General features: G+C 35.4%; 1 pseudogene; it reads right to left on the reverse strand.

The window, feature by feature from the left end:
* Positions 1–20,686: 20,686 nt before the first annotated feature.
* The window catches only part of LOC149548362 (RNA-dependent RNA polymerase 2-like), a 76,387-nt pseudogene continuing 71,725 nt past the window's right edge, over positions 20,687–25,348 (reverse strand).

The raw sequence follows: 25,348 nt of genomic DNA on the forward strand, positions 1-25,348 counted from the left end.
AACATTATACTTGGCAGTGGCTTGGGTCCATTTTTTTCTCAGTGGCTCTCTACTGTTGTTTGATAAACCTTTGTTGTGACTCAATTTTCTACTCAGGTAAAATGTTAAGTCTCCTTGTGCATAAACAAATCTATGATAGTACTTAGGTTCTTTCTTTCTTTCATCATCATTCTTATGTGCAAACTCATCAATTCTCACATTTACACTTTCAACCATAGCGTCAGTCACTTTATTCAAACATTTGTATATTTTTCTCCTAGTAGAGTATCTTAGGAATATTCCTTCATTGTGTGTCCATACTAGAGTTCATAAGGTGTCTTGCTTGTACCTTTCTTCAATTTTACTTGGTTAAGGGTGTAGACACTAGTACTAATAGCTTCTCTTGTCATGCCCAAAATTACAGTGCAAAAACACAACTACATTTTCTTTTTGATAAGATAACTTAAGGAATCGCCTATTGACATATGCATGTTACAACCAAGTTGTCACAGTGTTAAGTGATTAGAATATATCTACTCTAGGTTTTCGAATAACAGTTACATTCAATAGGTGCTATGTGTTTTACATATTTAAATAATAGAATGAAAGTGATCTCTAAATTTGGTTGTTTATCATAGAGTAATACACTTATCAATAATAGGTTGTTTCAACATTCTAACTATGTCTTAGGTAACACATGATAAGTAATTTTTTTTGAGTACCTATAGGATATAGTTGATTGATTGTATGGTTCTAGCTTGATGATGATGTCAGATGATTTGTTTCATTTGATGCTCTAGTATAATGAAAATAAATTGTTAGAATTATTTTTAGAATAACTGAGAGGGGGGTGAATCAGTTATCCAAGGTCCAATAATATCCAATACAATTTTTTGTCAAATCCTTAATGGCATATAATTGAAATTATCATGCATGCAATTAATTATTAAACAATCATGAAAAGTAAACATGCATCACGTCATAACACAAAGGATTTTGGTGACCCAGAAACCCTCCAAGAATAAGAAGGTAAAATTGGGGTGGGGATGACACCCACAAAATAACTGCACAATTGATTTCAGCCACTTTTGATGGTTTGCCCTGTTAAAGGCCTGCCCTATTAAAGGCTTTACACACTATCCGATGTGACCTTGTTAAATGATTTCTACACCCTGTTAGAGGACTTAAGAACATTCAACTTAGAATGCCACCCTGTTAAAGGATTTACATAGAGCTATTAGGCCCATCCAAGTCCATGGGATTTATAGTCACCTTCTCAAAAGAATATTTTATCCCTCTCTCTAAGGATCTCCTATCCTTCTCCTGAGGATCTCTTATCCTTCTCCTGGGGATCTTCTATCCTTTTCCTAAGGCTTATCCACCTAGCTATTAAGCTAACCTAGCAATGTAGGATTTCAATGTCTAATACAATGGTAAGAAAGCATTAGAAAGGTTTTGACCTAATAAAGATTGCAACTCTAACCTTGTAGATTTTAGATCACTCTTCAGTTCTTTTCTTTGCTTGGCTTTTCTTCCTTGCAGTGCTGACAGCTTGTCCACCCTTCAAGATCTGTTTCCTTGAGTTCTTCCACTCATTATGCTAATGCACTCTATGGTTGCTTGATCAACTCAGAGTCTTGATGCTCTGTGCTTACTCCTCACTGTGTCCTCTTCTTAACACTTCACACTAGCCTTCTCTTGGCTTCTTCACACGACCACACTTATGACCATCTCACTCTATCTCCCTTTCAATAATCTTGACACTATCTAGTTTTGGATTTCTCAGCATCTTTTGTAGTTTCTATTTTACTCGGCACCTAAAGAATTTGCTCAGCTCTAACTAGCTTGCTCAGTTCTCACAAATGAACTTAGTTATGCATTACAAATGACTTAGTTAAACCTTACATCTTTGATGTGTCTTAGTGTGTCCATCCCCTGTGTCTTAGAGTATGTCATCAATACACTATTTCATCAATGGCTTAGTTGATCCTTGTACTTCATTACAACATCATAACTTCAACCGTTCTCTAGGTTCTCTAGTTACATCTTATTGATTGCCTCCTCCTTGTCAATCAACTAAGTGATAGTATTTGGATCACTTAAGCAATTGTCATTCCTGTAGTTAGCAAGTTTGACATCAATGAAAAAACAATGATTGAAAGAATTCTTTACCAATTCCATCATTCTTCATTCATGATCTTTTCAATCATTTCCAACATAAATAACTTTGACAAGAATCCTATTACATTTATTTATGGTTTATGACTAGATAATAATAGCTTTCAAGGTAATAGGTTTTCCCACAAGATCTCATTGAGTAAGCATTGATATTACTTTCAATTTCATAACCTAACTTGGTAAAAAAATGTTGGATACCTAGTCTTTTCTCAATATAGCTTCACAAACTTAAATATAGAGATGTAAAGATGTTGAATTTGCATATTCATTCACTACGTATATATGTTTTCCAACATCTATACATCAACCTCAATTCATTGCTTATATTATTATTTGTTCCAATTTCCACAACTATGTTTGATTTGAACTCTAAGTAATCTCCTTCACCATTCATATATAAGGTTAGGTGTTGTTATCTCCTACTTACTAAATAACGTAGATTATTATAACATGCATTATGGTTTGAACTATTGAATATTCTTATATGAAAATTTAATTATGGTACTAGTTTAAATATAGATACTCAAAAATTTATGTCATAACAACTATATAGCAAAAATTTTCCTTCAAATCCCTAATTAATTTAATGGCCAATTTACTTCCTACTACTACTTATACACAAACACTAACTTACAAACTACTAATCCTTAATTAATCACTAACTTGTTACATCGAATATTGTCCATACTTCACATCTTATTAACCAATTAACTAATATCTACTAACTAAATTATTAGAATTGTCTACCCATTGAGTAATGCCCCCTTACTTTCTAAATGACATAAAACTAATTATTAACTAACAATTTATTATCTACTATCCACTTTATTAGTCACACCAATTATAATCTTATTAACTCCCTATTTAAGTATTATTATACAATTACAACTATCATAATATGGTGATCCCCCTTACTTGACTCAACCATACTACTAATTAAACACATTCTATTAAAATCTAATTTACTAACCAATTCACATTAGCTATTATTACTACCTACTAATCTAATGACTTTACCCTAATTATTACCTACACTTAACTATCCCTTAACCTTATATGCTATTCCCTAGCGACATCTCCCTCCCACCCCACTCAAACCTAATGTGGCCAACAAGAGGCATGTGTGGCAAGTGTAGAGGCGGTAGCCCTTCATAGGGTATCCCATTTGGTGCCCAGAACCCCTTGTGTCATAACTCTCATACCAGTTTGCCCCTTCAAAAAAAAAATTCACTTCTTGGCACCTCTTCCAACATGGAGAAGTGCATGAATAACAAGGTGGGGAAGGTTGTGGTGTATAGGATAGGGAGAGTGGTAGGGACCACCTCCATCTTCCCTCCTCCAAAACATGTGATCGCTCCCCTTTGTTTTTCTGTTTGTTTCATCTTATTTTTTTAAAAGTATTATTTTTTTATATTATTATTCTTGTCATTACTTTTTCACATAATGAAATTGATAGGACATATTGGTTTTAATATATTTGATGGTGACTTATTCTCTAAGTATAGTCATGGGATATTTATGCACTAGCTCCATTTTCTTTTTATGACTTGGTAATGTTTGATTTGTGATAGCCTATCACTCTTATTTTATTTTTTTATTTTTTAAATTTAGGGGAATCCCAAGGAATATCCCTTATGAATATTTTAATGGACTGTAATAGGTAGTGGGGTATTTTCTCTTCCCCGTACAAAATCTAGAGAGCTAAAATGTGCATCTAGAATATGTTTTCTCTCATAATACATTTATACTTTTCTAGCTATTGATTCATTCACCCTACTTTATTTTTTTGTTATGATAGTTCTTGGTGTAGAAGAGGTATAATGTTAATTGATAGTACATTACAAATGACATATTTATGAAATTATTAAAATCAATAGAAGGCAACATCAACCTTTTCCTAAGTGATAAAATAAAACAAGAACTATATAACTATTTGGTCCATCTTCCTTATCAATAATAAAGCTTACATAAGGATTCTCGTTGAATGGAAACATAGTGAAATTTCTTGAATGAACTCTTACTTGTATGGGTTCTTAATTCAAATGAACACAAGCACATAACACATATACACCACTTAAGCTTTAACAAAAATAACTATTGCAATGAATCTCTTACACCTAAGCAATCTATGAAAACATACCTATGGTTTTGATTCATAAATCAACATAAGGAGAAATTCTTCATTTACATAATAACTACTTGGTCATCATAGTAATGACAATCCCTTTACATGAGACTCTCTCTTTTCCTTCATTTACAACTATGATATTGAAATAATATTTCTTTTTCAATGAAAACTATATGCATAACATTAAATCTTACAATGTAGCTACTTATGTCCATATTCCAACTTATTTATTCACTTCATGAATCAATCCTTCACAACAATGTACATAAAATGAAGATCTCGCTTTTACAATTCAATACACAAATGACAGAAAAATAGAAGGGTTCAACTCTTACAATGCAATATACAATAACATAAAGAAGGACTACATTTTTTTCAACTACATTAGAAAATGGCATACCCCTTCCTTGCTACTATGCAATCTTTCATTGCAACAACATGAATAAGATGGAGAGAGATTCTCCAATACATGTACAATGCACAAAGACAAGTTTTCTCCTTTAAGAAACATCTACAAAATGACCATTCCAAGCTTGTTTCGATTGCTCCTTTTAACACCAATCTGCAAATGTATCACAACAAAACAACAAAGACCATGGGTACTCTCCTCCCAACCATAGGCCTCCAAAGAGACCACCCCCAAGCTTAGGGAACAAGGCTCAAATAGGGTTCATTCCAATCTCACAATGCATATACATCCCAATGCAACACTTGAATAATTCCATCCCAAGGATATTTCACAATGGTTCACCAATGGAACCATGAACATAGGATGAAGGTGTGCTTTTCAAATGGAGACTTGCCATATCAAACAATATTTGCAATAAATAAATTTCATGCCCTTTTGGGGCTTTCACAAATTAGAAATTCCATGCCTTTTCGAGGTTTTCACAATTATCCTCCAAACACACTACCATTAGTTATAGCTCCCTTGGAGCCCATAATACATAAACTTTCCTTTATTTATCACACTACCCTTATCACCCCTAAAAAGATATGAATGATCATGGCATACAATGGAGCCCATACTCCAAGGTTCTCAATACATTTTCAAGTCCAACTAACTACTTCACCCTAGACTTCTCTTCCCTTCCCAAAGGGTGAGTGAAGTCCTTACACTCATACAATAAATACATAAAAAAATGGAGAAACAAAGAGAAAATTAAATGCAACAACATATTTCATCTCAACCCCACAATACAACAATCTTCCCACAATGTAGAACACCATTCAAACATTTACATGAATACTATATCACAATACAACACCATGAACTCTACTTACAATATAAACTTACACTCCTTCATGCTCATGAATGCAATACCATTATGCAAGTTTTGAAGAAAAATACTACATGGGCAAGAAGAAACCAACCTTGAATCCCTTTTACAAAATGGTAATGAATGGTTGTAGAAGAGCTCCTTCCCAAGCTTCTAACCATAAGAGTCTCTAAAATTAGAGAGTGGGTAGACAACCCACTAATTTCCCCCAAGCCCTTTAAAAAGCCTCCAACTTCTCACTTAGCTAAAAATGGCCCAAACAAGAAGCCTCCCTTTTCTTAAATCCTTGCCCCTTTCTAAAATTGTAATCTTGACCAAGTGGGAGGAACATGTGAACTCTTAAATTTCGAAATTCTAAGAAAGTGACATGTTTGGAGGGTTCTCAAGGTCATTTAGGCCTACTAAAGGTTAAATTTAGACCCCCAACCCATAGTACTATCATGAGAGCACTTATTTTTCACCAAAATAACCCCCTAGGACCACTTTTTGATCCTTAAAAGTTAATAGGAAGTTGGAATTCTAATTTCCCTTGATGGAGACTTCTCTTAACACTCTACCATAAGGGGTTAACTTGAGTATTGCATTGGGTTAGGTTTTGGTTAGGTGACTTTTTCCCAAAACCCTAAATAACAAGTCATCAACACATGGACAACACAAGTGTCAAGTGAAACATAAAAATAACATAGTACATTTATAGTAACATGTCTTGAATTATATATGAAATAAACTATTACACACCCATACAATTCATGTTTATGAAACAAAACAAATTACAATGAGGTTTGAATATTTTCCACTGATTCAAACTTGGCTAAGTCATATTTACATGGGCTTAAGCCTTAGTTCCCCATTAACCCCATGGTTAAAATCCTACACACTAAACTCAAGCATCAGTAGTCCAAGAAAATCATGTAAGTAATATGTAAATATGTGCAATAAATTATTACATTCAAATATTAGGGTTTCATACTTCATCATTTCCAATTGACTTACTTTTTCTAATCATTTTCACATTAAACATTCAAAACATTAAAATATCAAATTTTTCTTATCAACATCAAACTTCACTTAACATGATCAAATTAATATTCTAAATAACTTCATAATCTATTTTCTATCATAGTGACAAAATATTGGATCCACAATTATTGAGTCCCTAGGCATGTGAAGTAGATCCTAGTGCATATCACAATCTATCCTTTCACCCTAATTTCTACTTAAACATTACAATTTGACATTTCAAGCATTTCTACAATTTAGTTTCTATCAAAGAAATTGTAATAGGTTAGAACATGAAATAAAATAATTAATCATATAAATCAGGTCCTAATGTGCAAACATAAGTGCGGATCATCAAAATGCAGATATTAAAATGACAAAACCCTGTAGTCTCAAAAGTGTATCAAAACATAGAATTAGAAGTATCAAAATGCAAATATGTTATCTACGCTATGGTAGATTGGGTGAGGCCTCACATCTCTCCTAAACATTTGTACAACTCCTTTCTCAATCAATAATGGATTTATTTCTCCTTGCTGCAATACCATTATGTTGTGATGCCCTCGATGCAAATACTTTCCTTTTAATTCCATTCTCATTATAGAAGTCAATAAACTCATTAGACATAAACTCTCCTCCTCGATCAAATCTTAAACATTTAATTTTCTTACTAGTTTCCTTCTCAACTCTTGCCTTATACTATTTGAACATTTGAAATGCATCATATTTAACTTTTAGAAACATTAAGTTATCATTCTTGAATAATCATCAAAAAATAGAATGAAGTATCTATCACCATAATAACTTTCAACTTTCATAGATCCACAAAGGTTAGTATGAACCAAATATTGCATATCATTAGATGAATGTGATTTGATTGAGAAACTTGACTCAATCATATTACCAAGTTGACATTGTTTACACGTAGCATTACCAGTTTTATGCAAACTTGGTAAACCTCTTACTTTGTTTCTCCTATGGACTTTAATCATATTATCAAAGTTTATATAATAGGGTCTCTTATTTCATAACCAAACATCTTCAAATCTAGCTAAAAAGCATATATTTGAAGTAGAATCTAGATAGAATAAGTTGCCTCTTGTGTGATCACTAGTCCCAATCATTTTTCCATCACCATGAAATATTTTCACCCTCCTTTTCCTTGAATTCCAGTTAGTGACCAGTGTTATTTAGTTGTGTAACACTCAAAAAATTGTATTTCAGACCTTGAATCCAATAAGGATAATCACATCTAATATTTTCATTCAACATCATTGAACCTCTTTCTTTCACATGATAAGGAACATCATTTCCAAGTTTAACAAATTCACCATCATACTCCTTTAGTTTATCAAACTTATCTATATCACCAGTCATATGATATGAATAATCACTATCAATAATTCAAGTATCATTCGTACTAACATGAGATATAAATACTAAGACTTTCTCTTCTTCATACCTTTTCTCCTCTAAATATTCTTTCACAACAACATACACAACTTCCCTAATCATCATATTTTAACTTAGTGTGCTCTTCCTCATCTAGGTAACATGAATTCTTTCCCTTGTCTTTTTAATCTTTATTCCTTCAATATTCTCTCTCTCTCTCTCTCTCACACACACACACACACACACACACACACACACACACACACACACACACACACACACACACACACACACATCATTCCTAATCTTTTTAGGACATCTATATATAATATGACCAACTTCATTACATTTGAAACAAACCAGAGGTAATCTACCTTTGAACTTTCATTTTCCTTTTGGTACCCTCCTAGCTGATAGTGCTTCAAACTCTTCTTTATCTTCCCCATCAATATCACAATCACTTCCATCTTTGATATGATGAATATTATTATCTTTCCTTGAAGTTTCAATGGTTAGACATGACTTGAAATAATTTTCAACCTTAGGTAATATGTTATCAAAGTTACTTAGCTCAAAAGTAGTTAATCTACTGTCTAAAGCATCAAGAGTAAGGATATTACCAAGAATAGATCTCATCTCTTAAATAGTAGAAACTCTAATAACATAAATAACAAACAAGTTTCTTAGTACTTTACTTACAACTTCTTCATTCCTTATGAATCCTCCAACAACTCTAATGTAACTAACCACTTCCTTGATTCGGTTACTATACTATGTAATGTTCTCTCCTTCTTTCATCCTCATGTCATAAAAGTTTCCTCTTAGACTTTCAACTTTTCCCTTAGCACATTCTGATCATGTCCATGAACAAGTACTAGCTTATCCCACATCAATTAGTAGTAGCACGATCTTTGATATCATCAAATTCAACATCATTGAGAGAAGAAGTTATCACTATCATATATGTACATGATCATGGTGTACCAAACTATGGCCTTAAGTAGTAGTGAAAAATTAGCAAATAAGGGTTATGTCAAATTGACACATAATTTTAAAGTGGTTATCGACTTTATATCAAAAAGTTGTAAGAAAATAATTTGTAGGAAATTGAATTTAGTTTCTAAACTACTAGGCCTTATTAGGAGAAAAAATAATTGATTGGTAAAAAGTTTAGATTTTAATGCAGTATTACAAAAATTTTGAGGCGAAAATAAAAAGTAAGTGTATGTTTGACCACCTTAATCAAAATCAAATGATAATATTTTTTTAATATAATTATAGATATAAAAAGTAGACTCATGCCTGGATGTGACGCATATTTTTCAATATTTTTATTCCAAATAAATAATTAAATATGAATTTTCTACCAAAAATTTTTTGAAAAAAAAACTCCCATGTCTGACCACCTTAACTAATAGAAAATTTTACCAAATTTAATTTAATTTTTTTTCTTATACTAGGCGAAACATAGAATGTGATGCAACTTTTAGATTTAAAAAATGTTATACCGTTTGAAAGTTATAGCTATTTTTCAATCAGTATGTCAATCAACACTTTACAATAATCTTCATTGATAATTAACTAATAAATACTTATCAAACTTAGAATTTGACAGCAATTATATCGATGGAATCTTGAGAGCGATATTAAAAAACTCTTTTCATTTCATTCAATTTTGATCAAAATAACATTGTCAGATGGCAACCCGAAGTTTGAGTGTCACTAAAACCCTCCTCAAACACATTTTTTGGGTTGACCAGGCAGGCTTGGTAAATACCAAGCCTAATCATATATACGATATGGCTCAGTGAGCTCCCATACATTTTTGGAGGGAAATTTCAAAAGGCAAGCTTTTTTAAATTTTAAATTCGGAGGGAGACAAATTTAAAGGGAAATAAACATAAAACAATAACTTTAGACAATTTTAGAAGAAATTATATATTTCATGAATGTGTGAACATTAATATTATAATTATTATTACATTATACTAATATATATGATTATTATTATTAATTATAATATAGTTTTAAATATAATATAGTGATATATATGATATAAATTATTATTATTAAATCTATAATCTAGTAACATATATGATTATTATTGTTATATAATCTAATAATATATTATCATTATATTAAAATATACAATACAATATAATTATTAAATATAATATTGACATGTAATGAGTCAAACCTATGACCCCCTTTGACCCATAAGAATGATTCTAATATGTCTCTAGGGGCCCTAGGACCCCTAGGGACATATGTCATCATGTAATGGGTCAAAGGGGGTCATATGTCAACCTATGACCCCCTTCGACCCATAAGAATGATTCTAATATGTCCCTAGGGGTCCTAGGACCCCTAGGGACATATGTCATCATGTAATGGGTCGAAGGGGGTCATAGGTCAACCTATGACCCCTTTTGACCCATAAGAATGATTCTAATATGTCTCTTGGGGTCATAGGACCCCTAGGAACATATGTCGTCATGTAATGGGTTGAAGGAGGTCATAGGTCAACTTATGACCCCCTTTGACCCAAAAGAATGATTCTAATATGTCCCTAGGGGTCCTAGGACCCCTAGGGACATATGTAATCATGTAATGGGTCAAAGGGGGTCATAGGTCAACCTATGACCCCCTTTGACCCATAAGAATGATTCTTATATGTTCCTAGGGGCCTTAGGACCCCTAGGGACAAATGTTCTCATGTAATGGGTCAAAGGGGGTCATAGGTCACCCTATGACTCCCTTCGACCCATAAGAATGATTCTAATATGTCCCCAGGGGTCCTAGGACCCTTAGGGACATATGTTTGTCATGTAATGGGTTGAAGGGGGTCATAGGTCAACCTATCAACCCCTTCGACCCATAAGAACGATTCTAATATGTCCCTAGGGGTTCTAGGACCCCTAGGGACATATGTCATCATGTAATGGGTCAAAGGTGTTCATAGCTCAACCTATGACCCCCTTCGACCCATAAGAACGATTTTAATATGTCTTTAAGGGTCCTAGGACTCCTAGGGACATATGTCATAATGTAATGGGTCAAAGCGGGTCATAAGACAACCTATGACCCCCTTCAACCCATAAAAACAATTCTAATATGTCCCTAGGGGTCTTAGGACCCCTAGGGACATATGTCATCATGTAATGGGTTGAATGGGGTCATAGGTCAACCTATGACCCCCTTCGACCCATAAGAAAAATTTTAATATGTCCCTAGGGGTCCTAGGACCCCTAGGGACGTATAATATAATGTAATGGGTCGAAGGGGATCATAAGTCAACCTATGACCCCCTTTGACCTATAAGAATAATTTTAATATGCTGCTAGGGGCCCTAAGACCCCTAGGGACATATCTCGTCATGTAATGGGTTGACCTATGAACCCCTTCGACCCATAAGAACAATTCTAATATGTCCCTAGGGGCCTTAGGACCTCCAGGACATATGTCGTCATGTAATGGGTCAAATGGGGTCATAGGTCAATCTATGACACCCTTCAACCCGTAAGAACGATTCTAATATGTCTTTATGGGTCCTAGGACCCCTAGGGACATATGTCATCATGTAATGGGTCAAAGGAGTTCATAGGTCAACCTATGACCCCCTTCGATCCATAAGAATGATTCTAATATGTCCTTAGGGGTCTTAGGACCCCTAGGGACATATGTTGTCATGTAATGGGTCGAATGGGGTCATAGGTCAACCTATGACCCCCTTTAACCCATAAGAATGATTCCAATATGTCCCTAGGGGTCTTAGGACCCCTAGGGACATATGCCATTATGTAATGGGTCGAAGGTCGTCATAGGTCAACCTATGACCCCCTTTGACCCATAAGAATGATTCTAATATGTCGCTAGGGGCCCTAAAACCCCTAGGGACATCTGTCATCATGTAATGGGTCGAAGGGGGTCATAGGTCAACCTATGACCCCCTTCGACCCATAAGAATGATTCTAATATGTTCCTAGGGGCCGTAGGACCCCTAGGGACATATGTTATCATGTAATAGGTCAAAGGGGGTCATAGGTCAACCTATGACCCCCTACGACCCATAAGAACAATTCTAATATGTCCCTAAGGGTCTTAGGACCCCTAGGGACATATGTCATCATGTAATAGGTCGAAGGGGGTCATAGGTCAACCTATGACCCCCTTTGACCCATAAGAACGATTCTAATATGTCCTTAGGGGTCCTAGGACCCCTAGGGACATATGTCGTCATGTAATGGATCGAAGGGGGTCATAGGTCAACCTATGACCCCCTTTGACCCATAAGAATGATTCTAATATGTCGCTAGGGGCCATAGGACCCCTAGGGACATATGTCACCATGTAATGGGTTGAAGGGGGTCATAGGTGAACGTATGACCCCCTTCGACCCATAAGAACGATTGTAATATGTCCCTAGGGGCCTTAGGACCCCTAGGGACAAATGTCATCATGTAATGGGTCGAAGGGGGTCATAGGTCACCCCATAACCCCTTTTAATCCATAAGAATGATTCTAATATGTCCCTAGGGGTCCTAGGATCCCTAAAGGCATATGTTGTCATGTAATGGGTCCAAGGGGGTCATAGGTCAACCTATGAACCCCTTCGACCTATAAGAATAATTTTAATATGTCCCCCTAGGGACATATGTCATCATGTAATGGGTCGAAGGGGTCCATAGGTCAACCTATGACACCCTTCGACCCATACGAATAATTCTAATATGTCCTTAGGGGTCCTAGGACCCTTAGGGACATATGTCGTAATGACCCCCTTCGACCCATAATAATGATTCTAATATGTCCCTAGGGGTCCTAGGACCCCTAGGGACATATGACATCATGTTATGGGTCAAAGAGGTTCATAAGTCAACCTATGACCCCCTTTGATCCATAAGAATGATTCTAATATGTCCCTAGGGGTCCTAGGACCCCTAGGGACATATGTTGTCATGTAATGGGTTGAAGAGAGTCATAGGTCAACCTATGACCCCCTTTGACCCATAAGAATGATTCTAATATGTCTCTAGGGGCCCTAGGACCCCTAGGGACATATGTCATCATGTAATGGGTTGAAGGGGTCATAGCTCAACCTATGACCCCCTTCAACCCATTAGAATGATTCTAATATGTCTCTAGGGGTCCTAGGACCCCTAGAGACATATGTCATCATGTAATGGGTTGAAGGGGGTCATAGGTCAACCTATGACCCCCTTCGACCCATAAGAATGATTATAATATGTCCTTAGGGGCCTTAGGACCCCTAGGGACAAATGTCATCATGTAATAGGTCGAAGGGGGTCATAGGTCAACCTATCACCCCCTTCGACTCATAAGAATGATTCTAATATGTTTAGGGACATATGTCATCGTGTAATGGGTCGAAGGAGGTCATAGGTCAAACTATGAATGATTCTAATATGTTGCTAGGGGTCCTAGGACCCCTAGGGACATATGTCATCATGTAACGGGTTGAAGAGGATCATAGGTCAACCTATGACCCCCTTCGACCCATAAGAACGATTCTAATATGTCCCTAGGGGTCCTAGGACCCCTAGGGACATATGTCATCGTGTAATGGGTCAAAGGGGGTCATAGTTCACCTTATGACCCCCTTCGACCCATAAGAACGATTCTAATATGTCCCTAGGGGTCCTAGGACCCTTAGGGACATATGTCATCGTGTAATGGGTCGAAGGGGGTCATAGGGTGAAGGTCACCCTATGACCCCCTTCAACCCATAAGAATGATTCTAATATGTTCGTAGGGGTCCTAGGACCCCTAGGGACATATATTATCATGTAATAGGTCGAACGGGGTCATAGGTCAACCTATGACCCCCTTCGACCCATAAGAATGATTCTAATATGTCCATAGGGCTCCTAGGACCCCTAGGGACATATATCATCATGTAATGGGTCGAACAGGGTCATAGGTCAACTTAAGACCCTGTTTGACCCATAAAAATGATTCTAATATGTCCCTAGGGGTCCTAGGACCTCTTGGGACATATATCATCATATAATGGGTTGAACGGGGTCATTGGTCAACCTATGACCTCCTTTGACCCATAAAGATGATTCTAATATGTCGCTAGGGGCCCTAGGACCCCTAGGGACATATGTCATCATGTAATGGGTCAAAAAGAGTCATAGGTCAACCTATGGCCCCCTTTGACTCATAAGAATGATTCTAATATGTCTCTAGGGGACTTAGCACCCTTAGGGACATATGTCATCATGTAATGGTTCGAAAGGGGTCATAGGTCAGGGGACTTAGGACCCTTAGGGACATATGTCATTATGTAATGAGTCAAAGGGGGTCATAGGTCAACCTATGACCCCCTTCAAGCCATAAGAACGATTCTAATATGTCCCTAGGGGTCCTAGGACCCCTAGGGACATATGTTGTCATGTAATGGGTCGAATAGGGTCATAGATCAAACTATGACCCCTTATGACACATACGAACGACTCTAATATGTTCCTAGGGGTCTTAGGACCCCTAGGGACATATGTCATCATGTAATAGGTCGAAATGGGTCATAGGTCCTTTGACCCATAAGAATGATTTTAATATGTTGCTAGGGGCCCTAGGACCCCTAGGGACATATGTCATCATGTAATGGGTCGAAGGGGGTCATAGGTTAACCTATGACCCCCTTCGACCCATAAGAACGATTCTAATATGTCCCTAGGAGCCTTAGGACCCCTAGCGACATATGTTATCATGTAATAAGCGACCCATAAGAACAATTATAATATGTCCCTAGGGGTCCTAGGACCCCTAGGGACATATGTCATCATGTAATAGGTCAAACAGGGTCATAGGTCAAACTATTGCATCCTTTGAGCCATAAGAATGATTCTAATATGTCTTTAGGGGTCCTAAGACCCCTAGGGACATATGTCATCATGTAATGGGTCAAAGGGCATCATAGGTCAACCTATGACCCCCTTTGACCCATAAGAATGATTCTAATATGTCGCTAGGGGCCCTATGACCCCTAGGGACATATGTCATCATGTAATGGGTCGAAGGGGGTCATAAGTCAACCTATGACCCCCTTTGACCCATAAGAATGATTCTATTATGTCCCTAGGGGTCCAAGGACCCCTAGGGACATATATATTAATATATATATATATTATATTTATAGATTATAATATTAATAAGATAATATATTATTATATATTAATAACATATATATATAACGTTATTATATTTAATAAAAATATAGGAAAAATAATAATAATATAATATAATAATATATATTATATTTTTAGATTATAATAAGAATAACATAATATATTATTATATATTAATGGATTATATGTTATATCTTTACGTTACGTTATTATATATATAATATATTAGAATATATTTTTACATAGTAATATAACTCAAATAATTGATAAGTTATAAACTATTAACTCACAAACTTGGTTTTCCCTCCAAAATGTCTTTAGGAGGCATATTGGATATCCGATTTGAAATCAGATATCCAATTTAATATCGGATATTCAGTTTGAAATCGGATCTCCAATATTACTGGCATCAGTTTCCAACATATTCCCTATCCTTGCAGACCCAAGAACATCACTTTTTGAGTTTTGTTTTTCACGAGTTTTATAGAAAGTTGCATTTTGGGGCCCAACCAATCGAAAAAAGTTTGAAAATATAACTCTAGGTGTCTGATATTGTCATTTGAATGGGGAGTAGTAGTCGTTGAAAGGCTAAATGCAAAAGGAAGATATCCAATGAAGACATTGTGGCATATAGGGAAAGGGACAAAATGGAACACTGTAGAAAAAGACAAGGTATGCTAAATATCAGTCAAGTTGACAATGAATTAGTTGAAGGTGAAATCATAAAGTCAGATAATGAAATGTACAGTTGGGGAAACAAAATGTGCTTGTTGAAAATGATAATGCCAAAATTGAAAATTTAGAGAATGAAAATTTTGAAGACGAAATGCTACCAAGTCATAATCCAAATTACATAATTGACTATGTCGAACATGACAATGCATAGGAACCTAATGCACAAGAACCTTACATATCTCCTAATTATAATCGATATGAAGGTTCTAAAATGCCAAAATGGATAATTGAAATTGATGAAATGATTATTACTAGTTTGGAAGGGAAAAAATTAGAAAGAACCATTCGGTTATGGGCTTCAAGACTATATAAGATTGTTTTCGGAAACAAGACAGTGGTAGAGCAATGTCAGCTTTTCATGCACTTATTAAATATGCAAATGATGAGATCTATGTTTTCCAAATTGAAGATTTGTGTCAATAGAAATTTGGAAAGAAATACCATTATTGTGAAGAATCTTTTCAGTGCTCTCAATAGCATTGAGAAAAATAGCATGGAGAAGGATAACAGAGTTGCTCAAAGGGTTATTACAACCTCTTTGGTAAGTCATCATTTGAGAAAGGGTAGATAAATGAGACAAACTTGTATTGATTTGAATTTAAATCGTACTACTTTGAGAAGAGCACTTAGTCGAAGAGAGAAAATTGATGATCCTCTTCAAAATGAAACATGGGCATTTGGTGGGAGACTTCCACATTTTGATAAGAAGCTATCTGATGATGTGAAGGAAGAAATTACACAATTTTGGCACTCTAATTCACGAGTATCACCTAATGCTAAAGATGTGTTAAAGTTGAGAATTGGCATCAGAGACCGCATGCTACATCCTAAACACTATTTGGAGGTAAGTAAAACTATGTTGTTCAAATAATTTAGAGAGATTCATCCAAGTCTTCATATATCACAAGGGGCTTTTGAATATTTGAAGCCATTTTATTGTGTGCCACTCAAAATTTGAAACACATGTTTTTGCAAATATCATGTTGAGTTTTCTATGCACCATGAACTATTACGCTCCATCCATTCTACTTTGCATAGTAAAGAAATGTTGGAGGATTGTGGTGCTAGTGGGTTTCCAAAATCATCAAGAGACTTGCTAGATCAAATTTTATATCATAGAGTTGATGGTTATTTCTTTTATAGAAATGCTTGCTCAAATGAGAAGTGTTCAGAATATGGTGGCTTATCCAAGTTTGGCACATGTTTCCATGGAGGGTGCGAACAAGATCTTGGAAAGAAAATGGTGAAAAAAAGGTATATGAAATGGGTAAATACACATTGGAGAGTGGAGGTGAGAGCTCTAGAAGTGAATTGGTTGGAAAAGATATCAATGTGGCTAGTTTTATTTCAGATTTCAAGGCAAATTTTTTTTACAAGTGTGCAAGACATAGTCACAGGTCTCAGTGTTTGGATCAATAATTTAGAATGTGCAAGGAGACTTTTCCCATTGGCACTATTATATCGGTTTTTGATTTTGCCAAGAACTACACATTGCAACCTCAAAATGAGACACAATCTCAGTATTACAACTCTATTCAGATTGTTATTTTTGTTCACATAACATATAGACATGCCCCTGATAGTGTAGAAGATAATCGAAAGATTATTAGAGAGTATCATTTTTATATGAGTGATGATAGATCTCACTCTCATGAGTTTGTGCAACATTGTTTCAAGAATTATTTTGATTTCTTACATGAGCATGCAATTGCTATGGATAGACATATCATTTGGTCAGATAATGTACAGGTCAATTCAAGAATGCTCGCATGTTTTATTGGTTGTGTAGGATGCACGTAGAGAGAGGGGTGCCTCATATTTGAATTTTTTTTGAGTTTGGCCATGGAAAAGGGGAACATGATGGAGCAGGGGCATGTGTGAAGAGAGCTCTAGTTAAGGAGCAACTAAAGATTTCAGCAGTAGAGCTTCTTGATGCTTGTAGCATTATTGATTGGTGTAGTTTACCATTATCATAGGGGGGGACTCTTGATTCAGTGGTACACAGGTTCTTTTGGTTGGTTGAGGAAGAGTCTATAGCTGATAGATTAGATTGTGCTACAGTGAGAGACTCATAAAAAATGCATTCATTCTTGAGCTTTGATTCTAGTACATGGACCATTTGGACACGACAGCTAGCTTGGTTTTGTCCTAGTTGTTTTCAGTGTGATTGGGATCACTGTGAGTCAAGTGAGTGGGTGGAAACATGGGCTCCACATTATCTTTCTCCATTGTCTATCATACCCTCTATCAAAAATGATGACATGGAAAGTTCACTTGAGCATAACCATCTATTAGATCTACTTCAGCTAGGACATGTCTTTGCATTGGTTGTACCACAAGGGAATGATGAGAAATCTGATTATTGGTTAGCATGTTGTGTAAGAGGTAAAAAAAAACTTGCACAACTGATCACAGATGATGATGGATTCACATATCCTACTGGTTCAATGGTTGTTGCTGGAACATGGCTGCAGACATACATGCTTAGAAGGAATGAAATTCCTGCATTCGAAGACTATCAGAAGCACAAAATAATTCTCATATATTCGCATCTTATTATAGCAACAAATGTAAAGTTGTTGAAGCATCAAGGAAGACCAAAAGTAAAAGAACTTTTTACTATTGCTAATGTTGATCATGAAGCCCTGTTGGAGACCCTAAAACAGAGAGAGGACCCTATTGGAACACTCAACTAGGTATATTTACTTCTTATGTTATTTTCTTCATAATGATTCAATGAACTGATGATTATCTTGTTTAATACAATAAGTTACTAATTTTTGTATCATATTGGAATGTAGGTGCATCATGAAGAGTTGTGGGGGGGGGGGGGGGGGGGTGGTACTGGGGAGAATTCCTAAGATTTATGATGTATTATGATGTAAAATGTGAACTTTTTTTGTATATGGTTTTTGTAATAATGAAAAATATAGGTTAAATTAGTTGCACATTCTAATTTTTATTTTGGTACGTTCTTTGTAAGGAATTATAAGAGGAAGATATTGAACAAGTTCTTGCAAATCATATTTGCATGTGATACAAGGCTATAAGGACAATTTTAAGAGAATTTATAACTATATGAAAAATAATTGCTTGCAGATATCTTATTTCAAGTTTGGCTTTTTTCTTATTTGACATAAAGCTGACATTATGATTATTAAAACTATTTTTCTCAAACTAATCAAATAAGAAAAATTAAGAAAGTATGGATGAACAATTAGAATACTTGATTTCTTCCATTTTGCAACCAATCATGGCATTTGAAAGCATAAAGAGTCATAATATTGTATAATGTTTTGAAAGACTTTCATATTGAAAAGTTGTAAAGGACCATGAGATTTGAATTTTAGCAATGTCTAGGTTTTCATAGGGTAAGTGAGTCATTAGATAGGTCCTAATAAGGTCTCATAATAATCTCAAGTCATTTCATAAGTTGAAACATTCAATAAGTCACTTAAAATTTAGCTTATTGCTTTAGAAAATTCAAATCTTGAATGTAACGGCTACATGAGCATTTTGGAGAGAAACTCCATAGTTTAAATTTTATGAAGGAATAGGAAGTGAGACCAATTGGAGGTGGTTGAGGGGGTTATTAACCGTCCCTTGAAACTTATAAATAGTGTTTGTACAGACTGTAAGGGCAGTATGTACGGACTGATTTAGAATTTTGAATAAAAAAGCTTGGATTTTAATAGCAATTTGAAGGTTCTTTGGATTTTTTGAGTTCTTTATGATATTCTAATGCATTGAGGCATCTTCTAAGATCTGTAAAGAAGTTTAGGACCAAGTTTTGATTTTTTTTTTTGAAGGGTTATTCATCTAACTTGCTGATTGTTGGCTACAGCAATCCTTTTCATAAGCATTTTGATAGTTTTTTCATCTAATCATGGTCATTCCATGAAATGCTTACTTGATTCTTCATGGAATGCCATTGTCCTAACATGTATAATGTCTTCTAACCCTGAAATGATCAACCAACTAGAATAATTGGTGGCTACCAAACATAAGAGGGTGAAAACAAGGGTTGAAAGTGAGGGGACAGTCTTATAGGAAGAGATTTTCCTTAAAGAGGGAAATGTTTGTGAGTTGATTCATGTTTATGGTGATAAAACATAGATGTCTAAATTTTGAATTAGCCCAAGAAGGCTTGGTAAATGTGAGATTGGTGATGCCCTAGGAACAAGGGTTTTGAGAAGGTGAATTGAGGCTTTTGGGGTTAGGGAACCCATAGGCATTCAAATCGTTAGTGCTATTAGCTCCAATTGAGTGGGTGAATCCTAGTCACACCCTTGTTCTATCCATGGAGACCATCCATCATCCGCGGCCACCCCGTTTTGAGGAGTCTCCAAGGTGCTCTAAATGCATTTCAAGGTCAATCTTCTGAGGGTCATAACTTGGAGCTCATGAGGACTATTGATGAACTATCAAATGCTATAGGATGGTGATGTTGAGACCTAAAATAACCTATCTCATTTTCAAGAGATCATATTTCATTTGGATTCGGCACAATGATCTCACTTGATGCCAAAACTCGCAGTGTGTCTTAGTTCATAGGTGCACCATAGCGCAACTTTGAAACTGCTGATCTTGGCATTGAATCACTAGTTCCATTAGCTCCAAGTGGGCAAGTGAAACCAAGTGACTCCCTTGTTCTAGCAATGAAGACCATCCATCATCCGTAGCCACCCTGTACCGAGGAGTCCCCAAGGTTCTCTAAGTGCATTTCAAGGTCGATCTTCTGAGGGTCATAACTCAGAGCTTGTGAGGGTTATCAATGAACTGTCAAATGCTACAGGATGGTGATGTTGAGGCTTAAAATAACCTATCTCATTTTTGAGAGATCACATTTCGTTTGGATTTGGCACATCGATCTGGAACATTGAAGGAGGAGGCATACTCAATCAACAAATACGAGCTATTTGCTTTGCTAGACATAAAGAAATCTTCTTGATTCCATCTAAATAATAGTAGTTGATACCATCTATATGAACGTAACTATCAGGAATAAGGGAAACTTCATGATCTCAAACATTTAATGTTTACTTGAAAGAGTTAGATGGTTGCCCCATTTTTGTGGCATGTATGGCTGAATCATTTGTACAATGGAAATTTCCCATCCATTTTTTGATGGACTTGGCAGTAACTTCGTCATTTGAAGCAAACATCCAGACTGAATTTTCCCTTAACTAATTGGTCAAGAAGCCAAGGAATTCAAATATTTTGTTGCCTATTGTAATGCCTTCCGTCAAAATTGACAATATTCTATCATATACTTGTGATCTTTGTGGTCTTGCATGAAAACCATATTTAGTTTTTGCAGTCAAAGTAATTGAATGAAGCTTATTAAAATCCTCCTCCACAAAAGAGACTTTGAGGAAATCATCAACATACTTTGAAAAATGCCTTGTCACTCGACTTGAAATATTCAAGTCGGGACCCAAAAAGTAGACCCTAGTTGGAGTAACTAGGGCCGATGGAATTTCAATGTGTCATTATGTCCAAAAATTGTCAGAGACTTCAACTAATTTTGACTAGTTTGCAACTTCTTTACTTGATTTTGAAGCCATGTTTATAGGTCGAAACATGTCGAATTCAATTTATGTAGTTCTATTAAGGCTAGACATATGTGCAAAGCTGATTTCTTCTCATTATTTAGCAAATCAAAAAAGTGACAATTCAGTGTTGGGCCACTGAGTATCCCACAATGAATAAGAGAGTTGATTTGAAATAGTATTTTGTAAGGTAGATTAACACCCTCTAGAACATTAACAACTAGAACCATACATGGAAAGGGAGAAAATGAATTGCCATTTTCTAGAATAAGTTGCTCTGTCATTGCTCTATGCAGAGGCAAGCTTTCAATGATTTTAGTAAGCTCGATACCATCAGGAAGTTTTAGAAAAAATGCATTTGACTATCCAATGCTATAGAATGCTGAGAAATCTATTGTCCTACACTAGATAATCTCAATTTCCTCTTTGCAAAATTTGTAAGGATCTTGGTCAACTATCAAACATGATCTCTGCACTGCAACCTTCTTAAAAATTCTTGGACCAAACTGCCACTGCGAAAAAAACAAATAACATCACATGTTAACTTTATTAGCATTCTACTCCAAGTCTGTAAGCACCATAATATTTTTAATAAAAAGACAATTGCGTGTGAAATAGAAGGTGAATTTAAAACCTTGCCTAAGCAGAAAAATTTGATATCCCTCAAAAATTGTATACCTTTTTTATAGTTTGTGATAACAACTTCCTTTTCCTCATTTAACAAATGCTTAGTTATCAAAGGTGGGTGTGATAGAAAGTCAACATGTAAGTATGCTTAGAAAAGGGTTAAGTAACAAACAATAAGTAAGAAGGCTGAGGCGCTTCTTCGAGAATCTAGCATCATGTGTTAGTATTTAATGTTACAAAAATTACTTATATGTCTTCTATTCTTATTATTATTTGTATAAGTCACACATCTTTTTTATATTATTACAGTTTACATTTAAAAGACAAAATATATGTTAAAAGCATTTGGTTAGCTCAGCCACTCAGAATAAGACTTTTCCAATGCCAGGGACGTTGGGAATAAATATTGAATTCATATGATATTAATTTTTAAATGGGCTAGTGAATTGACTGATTTTGATCTTGAAAATTTTATGGTTAAATAGGTTTTGAGTTAGAGTAGTGCAAGGTTGGAGATTTTTAAGAAGTTTTTTCATTTATATCAGCATTGCTAGAATGCAATAAGTGTTAAATAGACCATACATTCTTATAAGTCATAAATCTGTATAAACCACTACTCATATAATATGAATCAATAATAAAAATTGGAACTGTAATATACCATTTATTAATAATGAACATGTTAAAAGCAAAATTTAAAATTGATGATTGAAAAACTAAATGGATGTCTGCTTTTCTGTATTTTTCATTCGTTCATCAATTAGACCAGTGTATCCATAGATAAAGTACTCAAATATATATCAAAATACATAGATCCATATACAAAATGTGGCTGATCATGCCATCAGAATGTGTATAATATCAATGTTTATGTATACAATGTGGCATATGCTATCTCAAAATGTCTCATGATGCATCCTATGACAACTATACTATCCTAGGGTGCTGGTGGATGATCAAAATGTAGCCTCTTCGCTACACTAGGTGGATCAGATGCTTCCTACATAAACAAAAATGGAAAACCCAAAGTTAAACTACTAAATTTATATGATTCTTTGTATCTAACATTGAATTACTCAAATACATAATGATCTTTTTTGTAATGAAGATTTATACTATAAAAATTTCATAATAAATACCTCTCTTGTTGACCTCCTGTGCCGGTCAGGAGTCCTCTCATATGCCCTCGACAATGCTTCTATCTCTCTAATTGTGGGCTATATATGTTCAAATACGTTTGTCAGATGAATCTACAATTTAAACCATAACATTATAATTCATAGCATGCTAAATTTATAATATATTTAATCATGAATTCAAACCACAACTAACTATTGTAGGCTCCTCCTCCAGAGAGAGTGGCTGCATCATCAAATCTACATAACTCTCCCGTCAGACCTCCTGTGCACTAGGAGTCTCCTATGAGATACAAAATAGTAGTTTTTAATATCATAGAAATCAGTTTTGAATCTATTTATGAAGATAAGGATAATACAAAAAAATGATAGTTATACATACAATGGGGCTCTCAATGCGAATGGAAATGGTCTACGATGTAGAATCTATACATGCTCATCGCTAGTAGGCATGCCCGATATACAATAAAGAATGCAATTAAATGGGATTACCAAAAACATGTTACAAGAATGCATCGATATTTAATCAAATAGAAAGCACCTAATTACCTTTCCTTTGTCAATGGGTGCTGGCTCACCCCCCACACTTTGTCCCCCTGGACAGGTGGTACCTACAAGATAAAAGAAAGTTTAGCAACCATATATGCTACAATATCAAATAGAAAAAAAATGTGAACACAACATAATGTACCGTAGATGTCTCAAGGCCAAATGAAATGGTCGAGAGGGTGGCATCATCAATTTGTCTAAGCTCCTCCTCGATCATCAACTAAACATGAATGAAGATCACATACATATAAAAGTCAATATGGCTTAAAAATTAAAATTACTCTACTATAAAAATTAACTTTAAATCACATATGTCATAAAAAAAAAGTATACACGTACCAACACCGAAGGAGTCCATGGCTCTGCATTCCCCTCCTCTCTCACATCAAGGTCTATAGCCTCTACGCATGTGTTTGGTGTATCCTCATCTAATACAAAATGATACTCATGAAGGTCACCTATGGGACCCATGCAAATATTCTTGCATGCAATGCAAGTGTGAGGCACACAAACGTATGATGAGCTAGCCGATGATGAACTAGCACCAGCATCATCAACACAAGGAGGCAGGACTGACCTAGCTTGAGATATCATTACGCTACTCAACCTATGAATGGCTCTGATGGTCTGAGAGCTAGCCTCTATCATAATATCTAGATGCTACACTCGAGGAGGAGGGGAGATATTAGTGGGAGGGACAAAAGTGCCAGCTTTCTTCCATTGGGAAGAGGGTCTATCCTGAGGAACTCCTAGTCCTAAGCCCATGTTGGGCTTCATGCTCCAATAGTTCACTTTAAGTTTCAATGCAAATTTTGCATATAATTTTCTAAGGAAATAAAATGGTATGTCTAAATTTCCACGTGGAGGGATATCAAAGACCATCCACCAACGATCCCAAAAGTTTGCACGTATGGCATCATTTGTGCACCATTTAATGGATAGTTTGGATTTTTTTGGGTCGACTAGTAAACTCATTTTTGGGTTCGCAAAAAGGCTAGCCAAATCATCTTTGGTTATGTTGAGGCCTACAACCTCATCATAGTCCAAACCATCATCAAACATCTTGTGCATTTCATCACGCCAATGAAGAGTGACATTTTTTTGTTTTGTAAGGGTTTCAATGTTATCCATTATGGTGTTTAACATGGATAACATAGGAGCCAATGCGGGTACATTATTATATGTTCTATGCAAACCTCTCAACTCGGTGAGATTTTCATTTATCAAATCCTCGATTCAAGGAGGGTTTTGAGGGGGTAGAGGATCATTTGGTGGATGATTTTGTGGGGGTACTGGATCATTTGGTGGGGGGTTAGAAGGAATATTATTCCCTACCTCAGTGTCATCATTCTGATCAGCCATTCCTATTGAATTGCAAAACGTAATATATATTTAAAAAAAGCCTTAATTTTAACCATTTTTTTCAAAAAAAACCCTAGATTCAACTAAAACAAACAAAATCATGCTAAAATCTATTGAATTTAGGTTAAAAATGAGTTGGGAAAAAAAACATACCTTAATATCTGATATCTGATATTCAATCGTATATCCGATCGCCCTAGCAAAAAACTAACCCCAAATAATGTAATAATGGGCCCGCGGGTCTATGTTTTTTGTTTTTTGTTGTACACAGATATCG

Source organism: Cupressus sempervirens, chromosome 7, assembly GCF_028749045.1.
Source record: "Cupressus sempervirens isolate cs-2001-9-10 chromosome 7, ASM2874904v1, whole genome shotgun sequence".
In the NCBI taxonomy this organism is placed as follows: Eukaryota; Viridiplantae; Streptophyta; class Pinopsida; order Cupressales; family Cupressaceae; genus Cupressus; species Cupressus sempervirens.